The sequence below is a fragment of the Mobula hypostoma genome, chromosome 6, assembly GCF_963921235.1.
Source record: "Mobula hypostoma chromosome 6, sMobHyp1.1, whole genome shotgun sequence".
NCBI classification, from domain to species: Eukaryota; Metazoa; Chordata; class Chondrichthyes; order Myliobatiformes; family Myliobatidae; genus Mobula; species Mobula hypostoma.
The window spans coordinates 59539584-59552415 of NC_086102.1; positions in this window are offsets into that span (position 1 = coordinate 59539584).

The window sequence follows — 12832 nt, forward strand, 5'->3', positions numbered from 1 at the left end:
CTCTCCAACGTCAGCACATCCTTTCTTAAATAAGGAGACCAAAACTGCCCACAATACTCCAAGTGAGGTCTCACCAGCACCTTATAGAGCCTCAAAATCACATCTCTGCTCCTATACTCTATTCCTCTAGAAATGAATGCCAACATTGCATTCGCCTTCTTCACTACTGACTCAACCTGAAGGTTAACTTTAAGGGTAATCTGTGTGAGGACTCCCAAGTCCAGTTGCATCTCAGAACTTTGAATTCTTTCGCCATTTAAGTAATAGTCTGCTGGTTTATTTTTTCTGCCAAAGTGCATAACCATACACTTTTCAACATTGTACTTCATTTGCCACTTCTCTGCCCATTCTTCCAATTTATCCAAGTCTCTCTGCAGACTCTCCGTTTCCTCAGCACTACCAGCCCCTCCACCTATCTTCGTATTGTCAGCAAAATTAGCCACAAAGCCATCTATTCCATAATCCAAATCGCTGATGTACAATGTAAAAAGAAGCGACCTCAACACGGACCCCTGTGGAAAACCACTGGTAACCGGCAGCCAAGCAGAATAGGATCCCTTTATTCCCACTCTCTGTTTCCTGCCAATCAGCCAACGCTCTATCCATGTATTTAACTTTCCCGTAATTCCATGGGCTCTTATCTTGTTAAGTAGCCTCATGTGTGGCACCTTGTCAAAGGCCTTCTGAAAATCCAAATATGCAACATCCACTGCATCTCCTTTGTCTAGCCTACTGGTAATTTCCTCAAAGAATTATAATAGGTTTGTCACGCAAGATTTTCCTTTAAGGAATCCATGCTGAGTTCTGCCTATCTTGTCATACGCCTCCAGGTACTCTGTAACCTCATCCTTGACAATCGACTCCAACAACTTCCCAACCACCGATGTCAAGCTAACAGGTCTATAATTTCCTTTTTGCTTCCTTGCCCCCTTCTTAAATAGCGGAGTGACATTTGCAATCTTCCAGTCCTCCGGAACCATGCCAGAATCTATCAACTTTTGAAAGATCATCGCTAATACCTCCGCAATCTCCACAGCTACTTCCTTCAGAACACGAGGGTGCATTCCATCTGGTCCAGGAGATTTATCTACCTGTAGACTATCCAGCTTCCTGACTACTTTCTCTGTCGTAGTTGTGACTGCGCACATTTCTCTTCCCTGCCACCCTTGAATGTCCGGTACACTGCTGATGTATTCCTCAGTGAAGACTGATGCAAAATACTCGTTCAGTTCCTCTGCCATCTCCTTATCTCCCATTACAATTTCTCCAGCATCATTTTCTATCGGTCCTATATCTACTCTCACCTGTCTTTTACGCTTTATATACTTGAAAAAGCTTTTAGTATCCTCTTTGATATTATTTGCTAGCTTCCTTTCATAGTTAATCTTTTCCCTCTTACTGACCTTCTTGGTTTCCTTTTGTAAGGTTTTAAAAACTTCCCAATCCTCTGTCTTCCCACTAATTTTTGCTTCCTTGTATGCCCTCTCCTTTGCTTTAAATTTGGCTTTGACTTCTCTTGTCAACCACGGTTTCATCCTTTTTCCACTCGAAAATTTCTTCTTTTTTGGAATATACCTGTCTTGCACCTTCCTCATTTCTCGCATAAACTCCAGCCACTGCTGCTCTGCTGTCTTTCCCGCCAGTGTCCCTTTCCAGTCAACTTTGGCCAGTTCCTCTCTCATGCCACTGTAATTTCCTTTACTCCACTGAAATACTGACACATCAGATTTTGGCTTCTCTTTTTCTAATTTCACAGTGAACTCAATCATGTTTGATCACTGCCTCCTAAGGGTTCCTTCACCTCAATCTCTCTAATCACCTCTGGTTCATTACACAATACCCAATCCAGTAGAGCCGATCCCCTAGTGGGCTCAACACCAAGCTGTTCTAAAAAGCCATCTCGCAGACATTCTACAAATTCTCTCTCTTGAGATCCAGTGCCGACTTGATTTTCCCAATCTACTCGCATGTTAAAATCCCCCACAATTATCATAACACTGCCCTTCTGACAAGCCTTTTCTATTTCCAGTTGTAATTTGTAGTCCACATCCCTGCAGCTGTTTGGAGGTTGATAAATAACTGTCATCAGGATCCTTTTACCCCTGCGGTTTCTTAGTTCAACCCATAAATATTCTGCACCTTGCGATCCTATATCACCTCTTTCTAATGATTTAATATCATTTCTTACCAATAAAGCCACAACTCCCCCTCTGCCTACCTTCCTATCCTTCCGATACACCGTGTATCCTTGGACGTTCAGCTCTCAGAGACATGCATCCTTTAGCCAGGTCTCAGTGATGGCCACAATATCATACCTGGCAATTTGTAGCTGTACGACAAGATCATCCACCTTATTCCTTATGCTGCGTGCATTTAAGTATAACACCTTAAGACCAGTATTTGATACTTTTCGCTTTGATTTCACTGCAACTCATCCCAATGGCTACAAATTTGCCCCATCACCTGCCAGTCTTTCCTGACATCTTTACTGCTCACTATCTTAGGTTTATTTCTGTTTTCCCCTTCCTCCGCTCTGTCATTCCGGTTCCCATCCCCCTACTAAATTAATTTAAACCCTCCCTAACAGCTCTATTAAACTTTCCTGCCAGGATATTGGTCCCCTTCGGGTTCAGGTGTAACCTGTCCTTTTTGAAGAGGTCATACTTCCCCCAGAAGAGATCCCAATTATCCAAGAATCTGAAGCCCTGCCCCCTACACCAGTCACTCAGCCACGCATTCATCTGCCTGATCCTACTATTCTTGCCCTCGCTAGCACATGGCACAGGTAGCAATCACGAGATTACTACCCTGGAGGTCCTGCTTCTCAGCTTCCTTCCTAACTCCTGGAAATCTCTCTTCAGGACCTCCTCCTTTGTCCTGTCTATGTCATTGGTACCAACATGTACCAAGACAACTGGCTGCTCACCCTCCCCCTTTAGAATATTCAGGACCTGATCCGAGACATCCCATACCCTGGCACCTGGGAGGCAACACACCATGCGGGTATCTCTATCAGGCTCACAGAATCTCCTGTCCGTTCCCCTGACTATGGAATCCCCTACGACTACCGCATTTCTCTTCTCCCTCCTTCTCTCCTGCACAACAGCACCAGGCTCAGTGCCAGAGACCCGGTCACCGTGGGCGTCCCATGTCAGGTCATCCCCCTCAACAGCATCCAGAACAAGATATTTGTTGCTGAGGGGGACAGCCACAGGTGTGCTCTCCACTATACGGGCATTTCTCTTCCCTCTCTTGACAGTGACCCAGTTTTCTGACCCCTGTAGCCTAGGAATGACCACCTCCCTGTAGCTCCTGTCTATCACCTCTTCACTTTCCCTAGTAAGCAGTAGGTCATCAAGCTGCAGCTCCAGATCCCTAACACAGTCTCTGAGGAGCTGCATCTCGGTGCACCTGGCGCAGATGTGGCCACCAAGGAGGCTGGAGGTCTCCCAGGGTTCCCACATCTGACACCCTGCACAAAGCACTAACCCTGCAGGCATTCTATCTAATTCTACAGGAATGAAACAGGAAAAATAAGTCTACTCACCCACACCTCGCCAAACGGATGAACTTTTTAAACCGTTAGCTCGTACCATTAGCTGCCCGCTGTATAGGGTGGTCTCCTTTTTAAACTCTCTGCACGGTCTCGTTGACGTCACGTGCCTGCACTGTCTCGCCCTTCTTGTACTTGAAGAAGTTTTTTAAAAAACTGCCTTCCTTCAGAATTCAGCTTCCACGACGCTCTGTAGTCCCGATCCAAAAGATTTTCCCCAGGTGCTCTGGTTTCCTCTCACGTTTCAAAGACGTACGAGTTAGTAAGTTGTGGATGCTATGTTGGCCTCGCAAGGATGGCAGTACTTACAGGCTGCCACCAGCACATCTCATATTGTGTTGGTCATTGACACAAAAACAAAGCATTTCACTGTATATTTTGATATTTCATTGTACATGTGACAAATAAAGCTAACTTCTAACTGATAATTTATAATCTGAAAGTCACTTTAATGAAAAATTGATCCCATTAGTAAAATGCAATTCTTCTTTACTCCTTGTATTTTTCATCTCAATATAAAATTCAGGAGGAGAAGATGGCAGCGCGCCTGCACATGCGCAGCTCTCCGGTGAAAAATGATATCGTATCTGTTAAATAGGGGCCGTGGGCAATTCTGATTTAATAGATAATGGACGTGAAATCACAGAGGAACATCTGGAGAAATTTCTGAAACGCCCGTCTGCTGCTGCCGTTACTGTGTGGTCGGGAATCTTTCGGAGGGTAGGTGTCAAAATCCCTGGCCTTGCCTGCTTTTGGCGACCGAGAAAGAGGTCGAATCGCTCGGACAGAGCTCAGTACTCAGTGTTGGAGGGCTGATCAGAGCTCGAAGTTTTCGGATGACTTGGAGTCGGATTGTGGTCGGCATGGCAGGAAGAGTTTTTCTTCCCTCTCCTGTCTGCATGAAATGTGGGACATTTGAGAAACTTTGAATTTTACTGTGCTCGCGGACTTTCTTCATCAAGTATTGTGCCCTGTTGTAACTATATGTATAATTATGCGGTTTTGTCAGTTTTTTTCAGTCTTGATTTGTCCTGTTTTTGTGATATCACACCGGAGGAAATAATGTATCATTTCTTAATACATGCATTACTAAATGACAATAAAAGGGGACTACGTGTCTTCATAATCTAAATTCTGTATATTCTGATGCAATGCTAAGCCAAGTTTTGCTCCAGTCATAAAACATAGCTTTGCCGTTTATCTTTAAACAGCTTGTAACAGATATCTTTTGGCTTTGTCTTTAGGACTGATGGAAAGTAATCTGCCCTCAGTAGTTAATGTTTAATGTACGCTACAGTGAAAATATGTATTATATTCCATTTCTGAAATGCTGTTTCAGAACCAAAATCCAGAACCCAAGTACGGTAGGTTGTTGTATTATCTTTTCTATTTAATGTCACTCGCCAAGGTGGAAATTCTTGATGTGAGGTCATTGAGCAATGGATCCACTGCAGCAACCTCTTCAGGAAATCAGCAGTACCTGTCCATCCTGTACACCAATAAAATGCAGAGTCCTTCAGGTCTAAACAAGAAGACGACAAAGAAAATTGCAACGGAATCTTTGACAAGAAATCTGCATGAAAATTCGGCGTTCATTGAAGTAAAAAAGAAGCAAAACAAAGGAAGCCAAGGAAAATGCTAAATTAAAAAGATAAGCATACAAAGTGTCAAGGGTTGATGGTAGGCCAGAGAACTGGGAAGTTTTGTGATCCAGCAACAAAACCTCTTTAGCTTATAAGAAAAACGAAAATTGATTCTGAGAGAAAACATGGAAAATATGAACACATAGAAAGAGTTCTGATGTAAATAGAAAGAGGAGGGTGCTAGCTAAGGTAGGTGTGGAACCGCTGAAGAATGAGGTTAGTGAACTTATAACAAAGAAATGGCAGATGTACTAAATCAATAGTTTGCATCAGTCTTCACTGTGGAGGATACTGCAAATACCCCAAGGTAACAGATTGACTAATCTCACACACACACACACGCATATGTATATAATATGTACGTGTGTGTTGTTCAGGTGAAAACCTGACAAAACAGAATCAGCATTATGTCTATTATCACTGATATTTGTTTTGTAGCAACAGTACATTAAAATACTTAACTCTACTCAAAATCACAATAAGAAATGTATACAAGTAATATAAATAGTGAGGTGGTGCCCATCGTTTCATGGTCAGAAACTTGATGGCAGGAGTGGAAGAAGCTGTTTCAAAAATGTTCAGTAGGTGTCTCTAGGCTCCTGTACCTCCTCTCTGATTATAGAAATGTAAAGAGGACTTATCCTGGGTGTTGGGGTCCTATATTGGATGTTTATTTTGAGGCATCATCTTTTGATGTCCACATTAGTTGGAGCCCAATGCCTATGGCATAGCCTCTGCAGCTTTTTCTGATCCTGTGTAGTGACCCCCTCAATACTATATAGTGATACAGCCATTTAGAATGCATTCCACAGTACGTCTGTAGAAATTTGCTAGAGGCTTCAGGGACATAACAAATCTCAGAATATACAATAACAGCAAGTAGGAGATGTTTCTTCCAATCTTCACTCCTGTGGTCTTCTAATGAAGTCAAGGATCCAGTTGCAGAAGGTGACACAGAGGCCCAGGTTTTGAAGCTTATTGATCAGTACTGAGAGGATGATGGTGTTGAGCAGCAGCCTGATGTAGGTATCACTGTTGTGTGGGTGGTCCAAGGCCGAGTGGAAAGCCAGTGAGATTGCATCCACTGTAGACCTATTGTAGTGGTAGGCAAATTGCAGTGGGTTCAGGTCCAGACTTCGGCAAGAGTTAAGTTTGCAATGGTTCACTCTCTTGAAAGCTATTTCAATGTTGGATTCTGAGACAGAGATCATAGTGTTGTCAGGTACTGCAGGGATTTGCACAGGTATAGTTTTAATCTCCTTTTCAAAGCATGCATTGCAGGAAGTAATGGCCTTCAAACCCTGCCAGAGCTGATGTGGATCTGATTCCATCTCTAACTTCACTTAGAATTGCTTTGTCACTCTTAAGATAGACTTCTGTAGGTTATTCTTGGACTTCTTGTGAAGTTCTAGCCTACCAGTCATGAGCACCACAGATCTAGCCTTTAGCAGACTGAAAATCTCACAGTTCATCGCGACTTCTGGTTTGCCTACTTCTCGTATTTTTTTGAAGGCACAATCATCCGCAGAGGTCTTGATCGATGACAAATGTGGCATATTCATTCAGATCCAAAAATGAATCCTTGAATATTGCCCAGTCTTATAACTATTCCCCCACCTCCCTAGACCATGCCATGCCTGCTACGGTCTTCATCTCTGCCTGTACGCCAGGAGTAGAAGTACAACCAGGTGATTAGACTTGCCAAAGTCTGGGCATAGAATAGCATAAGAAAATTTCTCGATGCTGATGCAAGTTTTTTGGCTTCTCTAGTTTCATGGGTGACATTGGTGGTGTTTAGTCAGGAACTTCTTTTAACTGGCCTGGTTGAAGTCTCCGCAATGATCAGGAAAGCATCAGGGTGCATTGCCTCCTGGCTGCTGATCACAGTGCTCAGCTCCTCCATTGCCTACCTGATTTTGTCTAGGGTTGGAATGTATGCTGTAACCAGGATGACGACGGAAAGCTCCCTTAGCAACTAAAATGGGTGACACTTGACTGCTAGGCATTCCAGGTCAGAGAAGCTGCTAGATCTGTGCTTTACCATGAGTTAAACATGAAGCAAATTCTGACGCCTCTGCCTTTACCTCTACCACTGTCTGATCCATGCAGTGGAAAGTGAAAGAGCACAGTTTTAAATGGAATTTAATATGGAGAAATATGAGGTTGCTTTACTTGGGCAAGGCAAATCTAATGTTTGATTATTATGTAAATCGAAAGAAGTTGCAAATGAATGGAATTCAGCAGGATATCAGTCTGCTAGTACAAGAAACTTAGGTTAGCAGGTAATTCCAACAAGCATTATGAAGGCAAATGGTGCATTGACCTTTATTGCAAAAAGGCTAGAATTTAAGAATAGGTGTTTTTTGTTTGTTGTTCGGGATGCTTGGGAGGTCACACCTGAAATATTCTGCACAGTTCATTTGGTACAATAGGTACATTTAATATCAGAGAAATGTATACAATATACATCCTGAATATCATTTTCCTCTTGGTCCCCTTACCAAAACAAAGGATATGGTGGCATTTGAGGCTATCTAAAAGAGATTTGCCAAGCTAATTCCTTAGTTGAGAGGGTTTAAAGTTTGAAGTACACTTTATTATCAAAATACATATATGTCACCACATACAGCCCTACTCAGCAAAAATGTGGAGTAGTAACCACAGCAAAATCAATGAAAGATCAACTAGATTGCAGACGACAACAAACTGTGCAAGTGCAACTATAAATAAGTAGTAATAAATAATGAAAACATGACATAACAAGATAAAGAGTCCTTAAAGTGAGATCTTTGGTTGTGGGAACATCTCAATGTATGTGCAAGTAAGTGTAGTTATCTCCTTTGTTCAAGAGCTTGATGGTTGTGGGGGAGCCACTGCTCTTGAACCTCTGTGATGTGTGTTCTGAGGCACTTGTACCTTCTAGCTGATGGCAGCAGCAAGAAAGGAGCATGGCCTGGGTGGTGGGGCTCTTTGATGATGTATGGCGGTCTCCTCTGACAGCCTTTCATGTAGATGTGCTCAGTAGTTGGTAGGGCTTCACCCGCGATGTACTGAGCTGAATCCAATACTTTGTGCAGGATTTTCCGTCCAAAAGCATTGGTATTACCATACAGGCCATGATGCAGCCAGTCAATACACTCTCCACTACACATCTATAAAAGTTTATCAAAGTTTTAGGTGTCATGCTGAATCTCTACAGACTCTTTAAGGAAGTAGAGGCACTACCATGTTTTCTTCAGAATTGCACTTACAAGTTAGGTCCATTTGAAATGGTAACACCCAGGAACTTAAAGTTACCAAGCCTCTCCACCTCTAATCTTCCAATGAGAACTGGCTCTTGGACCTATGTTTTCCCACTCGTGAAGTCTACAATCATTTCAATGTTGATGCCTCATTGACATTGAGTGAGAGGTTGTTCCTGTGACACCAATCAACCAAATTTTCAATCTCCCTCTGTATGTTAGTTCATCACCACCCTTTGATTCAGCCCACAGCAGTGGTGTCATCAGCAAACGGGAATATGGTATTGGAGCTGTGCTTAGCCACACAGTCATCGGCATAAAACAAGTTGAGCGGGTAGCTAAGCACACACCCCTGTGGTGTATCTGTGCTAGTGAAGAGCATGGAATTGTTACCAAACTGAACTGACTGGGGTCTACAAGTGGGGGAATCTAAGGTACAAATGCATAACGAGGTATTGAGGTCAAAGTCTTGGATCTTATTGATCAGTTTTGAGGGGATGTTGGTATTAAATGCTGAGCTGTAATCGATAAAGAGCATCCTGATGTATGCATCTTTGCTACCTAGGTGTTCCAGGAATGAGTGAAGAGTCAATGAGATGGTATCTAATGTGGACCTGTTGCTCTGTTAGGCAAATTAGAGTGGATCCAAGTCACCTCATCAACAACTCTCAAAACACTTCATATAAGTGCAAGAGGGTGATAATCATTGAAGCAGGTCACCGCGCTCTTCTTATCAAGAGATGATATGCACACTGTGTCTATAATTTTTGTTGTTTAAAAGAATGGGGGGATGTTGGGAGTAGCCATATTTAAACATATAAGATACCAAGCTTGAATTGACTAGATAAATGTTAAGATAGTTACAATAGTTGTGAATAAGGGGACATAAATGCAAAATACGTAGTCAGTCATTTTAAACAGATGCATACAAATTTCTCCTTTCAGAAGGTAATGAATCTCAGGAATTCTCTGTTCCTGAGGATGCTGTGGCTGGATTCTTAGGAGGGATATGGGAAACAGGAACAGAAGAGGATTTGACACCAACATTAATCAGCCATGATCAGACTGAATCACAAGATAGTATTGAGAGATCTGGTAGCTTGCTCCTGTTTCTATCTTCTTGTATTCTTGTGTTCTGTAGGAAGGAGGCTACTCACCTGTATAATATTAATATTTAATATTTCAAGCTCAGAGGCTCTTCAGCAGTATTATTATTTTATTACGTACTTGCATTTGATATATTTATCACTTTTATATTCAGTAAACTTAACTTGTTAATAATTTTTTGGTGCACTCTGGCTAAATAACCCCAATGGACAGCATTTCTGGATTTCAGTGTCAAATCTACCAATCACAGAATGCATCCTGTCAAAGAGCAGATACACTGGTAGAGCAGTGCCAGAGACAGGATTGGAGGGCATGATGCGAACCAGTAGAAGTGGGTTGTAGAGGATTTGCTGGCTACTCACTACGCAGAGTATACTCCCTCATTGGAAATCAAGGGACCGCAAAGTAAAGAGCCATCAGAGGCTGCTGAGCAAGGTTAAAATGGCTCTGGATCAATGTTTTTGGAACACAAACCAGGACCTGATCAACCTTGGCTGGGTCGTCTGGGCAAGAATGTTTGATGTTGAAAGACTGGAATCATCTGATGACCCCAGGTTACATCACTGATGATGTGTCCCAACTCATCCTGGGATGTGTCTCACCTTTAGCATAAACTTCTAGACTTTTGTGAAAACTGCATACTGCAAATGCGAAAAGTTGTTGTCAAATGAACTTAAAATAATAATGGGCATTTAGGTCTGTTCTAATTTTAGTGTAACAAAATTTGGGACAATGTCCTCAAAGTACTGTCCATAAATGAAATGGGACAGAGATTAAGCATTTCATCGATGGCTGAGAAAACATGCTGCACAGAAATTTTAAAAATTCTGGAATACTTTTACCAGAATAAATGTCTGTTGTATTGTTGCAAGATGCTAAACGAAGGATACTTTTATTTTCCTTCCATTCCTGCAATAGATTTTGTAAGAAGTCCAATTGAAGGTAATTGAGATCAAGAATTGCCAGATTCTGAGTTACTGAACAGTTGTTTAAATCCACCAGTATAATCTCTTAAAAATACTTGGAATATGTCCATTATAATATGACCTAACTTGCATATGAGAGTATTTCAATTTCATCCTACTCCCTTGTCAAATATGAATAGAAAAAAAAAACAATTACCCAGTATTTTTTGAGTATCTGCTCTGAGTGCCAAACTATCTGCAGAATATATTTCTGTGGCAGCACCTACACTAAGTATTGACTGGTAATCAATCCTTGGGGATATTATCTGTCGGAAAGAAAACCTGTGTACTTACAGCTGTTTGATTTTAGTGATATTAGTGGAATTTTGACAGGAGACTTTTTCTAGCAAAAGCTATACATTTAGTTTAAAATGAATAGCAAGTCTGAAGCTTATTCTATTAACCAATATGAAATACTTTACAATTGAAATAAACAAATTTTAATTAATTATTTAACTAGTTAGATAATCATCAAGTAAGTTTGACATTATCTGAAGGTTTTAATTTCCTTAAGAAAAAGCCTTTCTGATAGCTGACATCTGATTTCCTGGAAACAGTGAAATATTTCAGAAAATGCTACTGAACATATTAACAAATGAAGTGTCTTTGAATAGATAAATGTTCTGAAAATAATGCCATGTTTGTTATCTTTTTGTCAGTGATTCCAAATTGTAGTTTATTTTATTTATTAGGCTACGAGTTTTCTTATTTTCAGGGGACACAATTATTTCTTAGCTTTGGCTGCAAGTCATCACCTAAGTGGTTCTCCTCCACTTTTGAGGACAGTGAAACATACTTATTCCTTGATCATAAAAACTATTAGCAATGATTTTCAAATTTGTCTTTGTTGCTTTTCTCTTTATCTCATCTATGCTTTCAGCACCTCTGTGGAGAGAGAGAGGTGCACCAAATATCTTGGAGTGTACATCACAGATGAGCTCACTTGGTCCATAAACACCACCTCTTTAGTCAAAAAAGTACAGCAATGCCTCCATTTCCTGAGGAGATTGAGGTGAGTAAAGCTCCTCACCTCCATTCTACCCACATTCTACCAGAGCACCATCGAGAGTGTCCTGACTAGCTGCAATTCTGTCTGATATGGGAATTGCAAAACATCTGATCCACACAATCTGTTTTATCTCCTACCATCGGATAGAAGGTACTGCAGTATAAGAAGAAGAACTGTTACACTCGGAAACAGGTTCTTCCCCCAGGCTGTGAGACTTCTGAATGCCCTGCCAGTCCCAATTGCACATTATTTTTGACAGCACCAATAGTATTATACTGTTGTATATGTATATATCTGTAACTATATGTCATATATGCACTTTATGTCAACTTGTACAGTATATCTACAGAATTATTTTTATCTGTTCATACTATTGTGTTAATAATATTTTTTACAGTGTATTTTATATACTGTGCTTTGCACTTCAGTCCCAGAGGAAAGTTATTTTGTATAGCTGCATACATATGTATGGTTGTATTTCAATACATTTGAACTAAGATCCAAACACTTCTGCTTCAGCGAAGGACTTGATGATGACTTGGAGCGTGGTCTTGAATGTGCACATATGAAAGCATTTAGCTTTGCACTGTGGCATTATGGAAAGAAAAAGAGATTATAATACAGACTTTCCTGACAGGAGTCTGCATTGCAATTCGGCCTGTAGCTGGGTAGAGACTATGGTTTGCATTCATTATGATGCTGTCATGAGACAAATTTCTGCAGAGATCCAAATTTTAGGAGAGGGGTTCATAATCCCTCTCTGTTGACAAAGTCAAAGACTTCTGTGAAGTATATTTAAAAAATCATACATGTGATTGATGCTGTTTCCTGCTTTGCATAATTCACTATGCAACTAATGAAAGGTACAATTAGTTTTGGCTGTGAATTAAACACTTGCATAAATTAAACAAGTGGCTGGGTTAACTGTGCATAATGATTTCCGGGTCTATTTTCAGGGCTATCTTATTTGGGCCCCAGGTATATATTTTGATTTATAAAACAATGGAAATCTCAGTGGTGTGCATTTGGAATTGAGCACTGAACACTGACAACAACAAAGTACAGATACCAGGCTTTTAACATGGAAAAATATGTCAATGTATTCAAAATAGGTGATAGTTGTGTTTACCCTGTGCACCAAAAGTGCTGCTACGAAGGGAGTCACTAGAATCTTTAGAACTTCCTGTCCCTCACTGCTGTGAAGACTGAATAAATAAATTGATTCAAGGCTAAGATGGCATGTCAGTTATCTATACTGGAATCACATGTTGTGGGAAATAGACAAGAAAGTGGAATGGAAGCCAAGTATAAAA